Source organism: Lactuca saligna, chromosome 4 (assembly GCF_052625555.1).
Source record: "Lactuca saligna cultivar CGN05327 chromosome 4, ASM5262555v1, whole genome shotgun sequence".
Classification (NCBI taxonomy): domain Eukaryota; kingdom Viridiplantae; phylum Streptophyta; class Magnoliopsida; order Asterales; family Asteraceae; genus Lactuca; species Lactuca saligna.
Window position 1 is genome coordinate 186,862,460 of NC_136420.1, and position 9,083 is coordinate 186,871,542.

A 9,083-nucleotide genomic window follows, 5' to 3' on the forward strand; every position below is an offset into this window, starting at 1 on the left:
AAGTTGTTGCAAAGCCGACGACAAATGGAATGGAATTGTGACAACATATGTATAACTCAAAAATAGATTTATTAAATTCTCAATCGCTATGTGTTTTTTTTTTCTTTGCCGAGAGGTTTAACTAACCCATAGTGAGGTTGTAAGTTCAGTTTGTTGATGAGATTGTATTTTCTTTCTCAAATGGCTTTGGTTGCTTCGAAGATCAGTAACGGGTTGTTCGATTCACCGGATATGATCACTAAATACAAAACCAAAATGATAAAAAAAACAGCTATGAGTACACTAGTACAGAAATGTAATTAAGCAAAAACCCAAATGTTATTCGTTGGCTCATGAAGTAACAGTGTAATTAAAGTGACACAAGAATATTTATATAACAAGGTGAAATTTACAAAATAATAGGTCAATGCACAAAAAATTATTAAATGCACCATCTCTTAAACAGTTGAAAATGAATGAACGAAACCATAAACTGCGTAATGCAGGAAGCCAACGTAATTAATATAGAACTTTGGTATTTCATCTCCGGATTTGGACCCAGATTCCCGGACTTGGAATGTCTTTATGAACCACAAACAACATATAATTCCCAGCCGGTGCAATGTTACCAGATGGAGGCGCCACCACACCAACTTTATAAGTCGACTTTCCGACAGCCTTGGCGGAGTTGGCGCTGTCAAGCACCAGCAACCTTTGATTCATAGAAAACGAGTGGGTGTTAAATGAAGGTGACATCAATGTCACAGTGACCAATTTTAGGTCCACTGGGCCTGAAACCGTGAATGTAATAGCCACCCTCTTTCCATAGCGTATATTGGATTTGTTCTTGGGTGAGATTATCCTCGGTCGCATAGAAGACGAGTTTGATTCCAAATAAGAAGGCGAAAAGGCCTCCAGACTCAATTCAGTTGGGTAAAGAACATTTGTGAAGACATATTTATCATGAGGATTGCTTCCACCAACAAGAACACGACCATCTCGTAGTAGAACCGCTGTGGAATGGTAAACTCTAGGTTTTGTGCTTGGATTTTGCACCTCGAATCGAGACCCGATTTGGTTATCAGGTGTATAAATCACAGGGCTAAGAACAGGGTTCCTCCCAAGTTCCCACCCTGCAACTCCAGCTGATGCACCATTGATGATCAAAACATGGCCATTGGGAAGCAACAACATGTCACCCATCACTCGAGCCATAGGCATGGTCTCCATGACCCATTGTGGATTTGGATCCGATATTTTGATCCTCCCACAAGTATCAAGAGCTCCATCAAATTTTCCATTATTTGCATTAACAAATGCTCCTGTAGGTGCACCCCCACAAACCAATACTTCCACAGCATCTATTTCCCCCTTTTTTATCCGCAAAGGGAGCAGTACTGCAGATCCCGTGCTTGGGTAGTTCCTTGGTTGACCACCGGGTATTGTTGGGTATGTCTTTACAACTTGGTTCTTGGAGTAATCGAATAAGATTGCACGATTATTGGCAAAAACAAACAAATTTCCATCAGGATAGAGAAATACAAAAGGGTATAAGTTATTCTCAACATTTGGGTCATTAGTCTGAACCAAAAATGGAAAGCTGGGAGAGTTCTCAGTAGCCGACTTTTTGGGGTAGAATTCGTAATTAAATGCCTGGCGTCCTCCGATGATAATTTGTCTTCCGTTCGGCAACAAGTGATTGGTGGCATACCATCTCTGTTGATTCAACCCATCTGGTATCTCCTTCCAATCGCATTTGCTACATGATTTATAAGTTCTCACCCTCCGGTAACCATCAGCCCATCCACCTGTCTGGATCAAGGTGCCATCTGGCATTAGGGTTCCTGAAGAACACCACACATTAGTTAAAACCATGAGTGGACGTACTGTATTGGAACCAACATCATACTCCACCGAGTGGGCTGAGCAATCTGTTGAGTTAGGGCGGCATTTGCCATTTGGAAGAGAGATGTTGGAGACACCAAAGTCTGTACGATCATATGTTACAACACGATCGTTAGGGAGCAGCTGCATGTGCATGGCGGAGATGCCAATGCTTGGGAGGAGGACGGACCATGATCCACCTGCAGCTGGACATTGCCGGGCATGGAGGAGGATCACTAGGAGGGAAAGGAGAAGATGGTGATAAAGGAGAGAAGGGGAGAAGGTCTTCATTAAGTTTGTACTTCTTTTTTGTTTATTTGATTGGGGATAATTGGTCAGGTGGTTGTGTGTTTTGGAGGTGATGTTGGGTCGTTTAAATACTAGTTCAAGCATGCTATGTTGATATTGTCAACCGGATGAATGTTTGTAATGAATTTCGAATATTCGTGTTATAAAGTTCTATTTCTATGTTATTTCTATGCACCTTCAAAATAAAGATGTCGGGTTCTTTCACTATAATTATTCACATTAGACAATGATCCGCATAATGTCAATAGTTTATATATGTGTAACTATTAATATCCTCTGTTTGATTTATAAGATCAAAATCATTTTTTTTGTCATGTTTAAATTCTATATCAAATATCGTCAAACTAGCCTTATAAGGTACTTAAAACTCATGAAAATCATCCTACATGAGCCATTGACCATTTAATTACTCTTGGAAAAAAAGACTGTCACAGAACATGTCATGTTTCTGTGATATATCACAGAATATTTTCTGTGATATATTTTCTATCAGCCATTGAAATCTTGTATTCCATTGATATATCAACACATACAACAATTTCTTTACCAAATATACAAGTTTTAGTAATAGATGGATATAATTGAAATGTTGGAGTGTTGGAAATGAATTAAAAAAGCATTCGCTCAATACATGTTGCCTTGACGGGTTTGTTGTCTAATGATTCTGTTAATTCAACATATAAAAAAAATTCAGTCGTTTATGAATTCAAAATGTATGGTACGCCAACAAGCTAATTTTATATACATGTTTTTGATGGCAGGTGTAACCAAAATATGGAATTAGACTATATAACCTGATGCATGACCCTCATTCGTAACGAGATTCAATTTGAAGATCAAGTTTAGTTTATTTTATAACTGTATGTTAGGTAGTGTTTGACATTCCATGGAACTTCTAAATTCCGTATTTGCTGACATTATTGTAATAAAATATATTATATTTATTATTTAAAAAAGGTGCATAGAACAACATACAAAATAATTCTAAATCAACACCAACGATACGGTAGTATTCTAATATTTTGTATTAGGTGTAAGACCCATATATTACACCGGTAGATTAAAATAAAAGTTAAATATCAAAGTGCAAATATTAAATGTGTTTAAAAGTACAATTTAGATTAAATAAAAATGAAACGATGAATAGGTTAGTAATTCAATGTATAGTAATAAAAAACTAATGACATTTTAAATAAACAAGTTGAATTAAGAATTTTTAAAGACATTTTTTGAGTACGGCATTGGATGTCCTACTGATAATTTTTACCGTCATTGTCTAAAATTAATATTTTTAATCTATTTATGGTTTTATAATATATATAAAAAAAGGTAATAAAACATAATAAGACATATAAATAAGGACATGTTAAAATTGCATTTGTAATGTTAAGGTAGTTTGGACAAAACCCAATAACCCATTTTTCTTTGAGTCCTTAATCAAAGAGTAGGCTTTGAATTTAAATAACCTGGATATGATACCGGGTTGTCTTCATGATTAAACATATTGTTCCCATCTGAAACATTTTAATTTCGGGCTACTTTGGATTACATGTTACAATTATGAAAAATATTTGGGTATCAAAACCATTTACATACTGTGAAGATATAACCTGTTTTTTTCTTCATAAATATAATCTTATTAGTGCATAATTTTGAATCTTAGAAGTCTTACTTTTGGAAGCATAAAAGTTGAAAGTTGTACTTTTATCAAATTTGAATTGCTTCATTCCCATGCTATATTAATTTTATATAAAATTTGAATTGCTTCATTTACGTTCATGTACTTAATGAAATCCTTAAATCATATTTTTCTATAGATATTTACAATAGACAAAGAAAAAAAATCTAGAACAATACATCTAATACGGGATTAGCAGTGAGATTGTGGTGTAACATATAAAATTATAATGCACATATCAGTAAGAATGCAAATAGGCAGCTAATACGGGTATAAAATTAAAGTGCATTGCTAATACAAGTAAATAATATTTTGTCCAAAAATACATTCAACATTTTATTATTATTATTATAGGTTTGCAGCTAACAGCACCAACAACACTTTGTCCCATCTTGATCCCTGACACTATCCTCTACCTTAGTATTAAAAGAAGAGAACTGAAAGTCAGTTAAACAGAAAAATATGTAAGAATTATTTCATAATCTGGCCTAAACTATTTATATCATTATTATATATGTTTTATTAATCTGTAATTAACTAATCTAATTATTTAACTTATTGATTTTCCCACATTTACAAGCAGGTCCTCCAATCTTTATGATGGGCGAAGTTGGTCCCTGTGCATAAATATATAATATGTAGGTTATCAGAAATTGAATCGGTTGGTGCCTTCTTCCCTATCTTTCTCGAGAACATATCCCTATGTTCAAATCAAACCGCTCACTGGGAAACCGTTAAGAACACATATCAATATATCCATCCTAATTGAAGGCAATCAACGGATCATTTGAAGTATAACTCTAATGGCGGGCACGTCTTCATCAAATCAACAACCGATTTCTACGAGTATGTGATTTTCTGTTTACATCATTGTACTACAATCATAAGATATTGATCCTGTCCCGTCTAATTAAGATAACATGTGGTATCAGAGCGGTTTTAATCTTATGATTATGATTCTCTAACCCTATAATTTATTGTTGTGTCACCCAAAAATCGTTTGATGCATACTGTTAAGTCGAACGATTCTCATTTTTTTTTTCGTCTTCAATTTCATGATTATGTGCATCTGGATTCCCGATTTCTTCAAATTGTATGGAACACTGAAATTCTATGCGACTTTAATTTCGTGAAAATTTTCTTCAATTCTTTGTTCCATATATTCAAGGAAACAAACTGTCGGAAATTGAAATCAGATAACAACAGCATATCAAATTGCCCAACTGAAGTGGATTTTGGATATATATTCTCAATACTCAGTTTTCATCAGTATATGGTCATACGAAACATATATTTTGATTCCTGTTATGAAATTGATGCCTTCATTCTTGATATGATAAATTGCTAATATGGGATGATGTTAAACCTGATGGATTCACACGTTAAAATTGTAAAACATTATACACAGTTTTGTTTAATACACTGAATTTTGTCAAATTTGTTATCTTGCAACTTCTGTATTGGTTGATAGTAACCGACCCAACGAATGGTTTCTCTTATAAATACAGAAGTCTAATAATATCGTATTATGAATCTATTGAAATTATTGTTCAATTTGCCCAACGGAAAGTCGAATGATAATTTTGAACAACTTAATGTTTAACATAATGAGAATATAGGTTGTATTTTATCCAACGATAAAGCATGACTTATATGTGTTTTCAATAAGATTATTTGTATCTCACAATTTAACTACTTCACTTGACCAACGTTGAGTTAGTAGTTAAATTATGAAATAATTATCAATAATTTTTGTTTTGTGTTCTTATTAGTTAATTTATTTTTTTTGTCCTTTGTACTCATTAATTCCTTTTATTTTGTTTCTTATTGATAAAGAGCCTAATTACACTGATACTGAATTTACAGCCCCCTAGGTTGGTCATACCGGATTACTTTCAAACATTAACCCACTTAATGGGACAAACTATTCCTCATGGATTGAGCAAGTCAAAATAGCACTTGGAGTGATGGAATTAGACTTTGCATTAAGGGTTGATCGCCCCTCCCCCTTAACTGATAAATCTACAACTGATGAAAAACGTGTTTTTGATCAGTGGGAGCGATCAAACCGCATGTATTTAATGATCATTAAAAACTCCATATCATCCGCTATCCGTGGTGCAATTCCTGATTCTGAAACAGCCAACGGATATCTTGAGTCAGTTGAAGAGCAATTCAAGGGTACCTCTAAAGCCCATGCTAGTACTCTTATCCTTAAAATGCTCACAACTAAATATGATGGATCTGGTGGTGTTCGAGAAAACATAATGGTAATGAATGACATGGCCAACAAACTTAAAAGCATGGAAATGGAAATTTCTGAAGGTTTTTTGGTTCACTTTATTATGACCTCCCTCCCGACTCAATTTGGGCCATTCATAATGTCACACCCCCAAATCAAGGATGGCGGAAACGTCCGGGGGGTGGAGGACTTCATGTATAGTATCATAACCACAATTTCAATAGTAATTTAAGCAAACACAACCAACATATATATAATTGAAAAAGTTACATCACTTGTATGAATTACATGTTTCAAAATCAATTACAATATGTTGACAAAATATGAAAAGTTTGACGCCTTAACGTCCCATCCTCAAAAGCACTTGATTACCTGTTTAGTGATTTCCTGAGAATACAAGTTGTTTGAAAAGTGTCAACACAAAGGTTGGTGAGTTCATAAGATTTTGCTATTAAACCTAATAGAAGTCTTTCTCATGTAAATGTCGCGTTTGTTTCAGAAAAATACGATATTTTCCTTTAAAATCCATATAATGTAACCTTATGACCAAGGGCCAAAATGTATAAGAAATCATTCTTACTTAGAAGAAATGCTATGAGTTCGAATTGATATAAAAAGTGAATTTAAATCAACATAAAACCTACTTAGGCTCTATAAAATCCCGTAAACTTTATGATTTGTTATCTCCCTATATGAGTCGCTATAATCATACTATGACTGTGTGAACCTGCCACGACGTTTCTCAGGCGTCGCGAAAAAAAATGAAATGACATTTGTCACCCGTAGACCTGCAGGTCCCACTGTAGCTAGCAGCAAGGTGTGAGGTGTCAAACCCAATATAGATCTATATACAAGTATCATGTTCTCCCTCCAGGAGACTCTGATTATAACTACTAGGAATTATATTCCGCACTCGGACATACGGAAAGAGAGAATGTCTCACAATATAGGGTAACAAGTTTATGTATAATGTGGGTGAGTGTAAACCTTTTCTGTATGTATGTACTCTTTTAGTACGAGTGTGTTATGCAATATATCATAAACTATACCTATTATAGTTTATCTAAAACGTTTGTAATATGTAAGAACTTTTTTATGGAAATGTATTAGTGTTATGAATTTATTAAACTATACTTTTTATAGTTTAATATACGTGTTCTAAAATGAATGAATAATATTTATTATGAATGACTTAGTTTCAGTTCATGATGATAAACTAATAAAGAAACACATTCAATAATTAGAACTTATGATTATACACTTTGGTCAACATAATACAAAGTGTTATGATATTTACAGGCTGTTGGCTAACTTTAGCCATTCTGCACTGTTTTGGAAAAATCATAGAAAAATCATACGAAGTCGAAAACTAGATCCATAAATTCTGAGAGTTCACTAAATGTGTCTAGTTTACTCATAATTTTTATCACGATTTTTAATGACCTCCAACTTGGGTGAAAAAATCTATAATCACAGACTGGTCCGGATTGCTGTTGGAAATGATAGGAAGTTTTGTAAAAATCACCATAAATTGTAGAAAAATCATATAGAGATGTGCAAGTAGTCATTTTAAAGCTAAGAACTTGAACTATTTGCACCATGTACAGTTTTAAAAACAAAAATGTTTAAGATGCCCAAAACAGTCCGTGAATGGAGTTGAATGTTTCTGATGAAGGTTGTTAGAAAAGTTTAATTATGTTCTTGGTGTTTTAACTTGTAAATAAATCCCCCATTAAATCTTTATTATTTAGATAATGATTTTCATCAAAATATGTTTAAATTATGATTATTTAGGGTTTATTATGTTAAAATATAATTTCTGGAGAAAATCCCGCTTTAAAATCACGAAAAACGGGCTTAAAATGTTAAAAATATCAAAAAGGGGCTAAAAGTGACAAAATTCCGAAATCTGTCCGAGTTTCGGTCTTCTGATGCTGAAACCGAGAGGAGAGAGGGCAGAAACCGAGAGGGGAGAAGAGAGAGAGCAGAAACCGAGAGGGGAAGAGAGACCGAGAGAAGAGAAGAGAGGGAGTAGAGACCGAGAGGAGGCAGAGAGGCGGGAGGTGAACAGAAGCAGAGAGGCGGGAGGAACAGAGAGGGAAGAAGAGGCGACAGAGAGGAGAGAAGGCGACAGAGACCGAGACTCGGTCTCAGTTACAGGGGCTAGGTTCGGTCCTTGCTACTTTCGGTTCCTAGTCTCGGCCTTAAGGAGCTTCGGCTCCTTGAGAAGGGTTTCGGTTCCTAAGGTCCATTTTTCTCGTTTTTACCCCGTTTTAAGCCGTTTTTGACCCGGTTAAGGGTCGGAATGACCCGAATGATTCTAAAAAGTAACGGGAAACTTTTGAGAGAGATTTGGGAGAGATTTGACATTCTTGGAGAGATTTGGGAGAGATTTGACATTCTTGGAGAGATTTCTCATACAAGGAGATATTTGAGAGAGGTTTCACATATTTGGAGAGGTTAGGGAGAGATTTGACAGTCCTGGAGAGATTTCTCATACAAAGAGAAGTTTGAGAGAGATTTCACATACTTGGAGAGATTTGGGAGAGTTTTGACATTCTTGGAGAGATTTCTCAGACAAAGAGATATTTGAGAGAGGTTTCACATACTTGGAGAGATTTAGGAGAGATTTGACATTCTTGGAGAGATTTGGGAGAGATCTCACATACTTGAAGAGATTTGGCATTCTTGGAGAGATTTGACATAGAGAGAGATAGAGTGAAGACGATTGAGAGAGGTTCCATGTGTGACAATTGTGAGTGTTTGGCTCCGCAATGCAAGGTTCTTGAGGCCCGTTAAGTAATGATTAAGGATCCTACACACTCCCGATGAGTATGAAACATGGTTTTTATCAGTTTAGTTCATTGATTAGCACTAAGGCTTAGGAAATTTTAACACAAGACTTTTCCCAAGTGATGTTTTCCCATTAATATAGCAAGTTATACAGTATGAACATAACACAAACCCTAATACACAAGGTTTAATCGAGTT

General features: G+C 34.9%; 1 pseudogene; it reads right to left on the reverse strand.

The window, feature by feature from the left end:
- Window positions 1–346: 346 nt before the first annotated feature.
- LOC145038967 (aldehyde oxidase GLOX pseudogene) lies at window positions 347–2,199 on the reverse strand (annotated as a pseudogene).
- Between the last annotated feature and the right edge of the window lie 6,884 nt (window positions 2,200–9,083).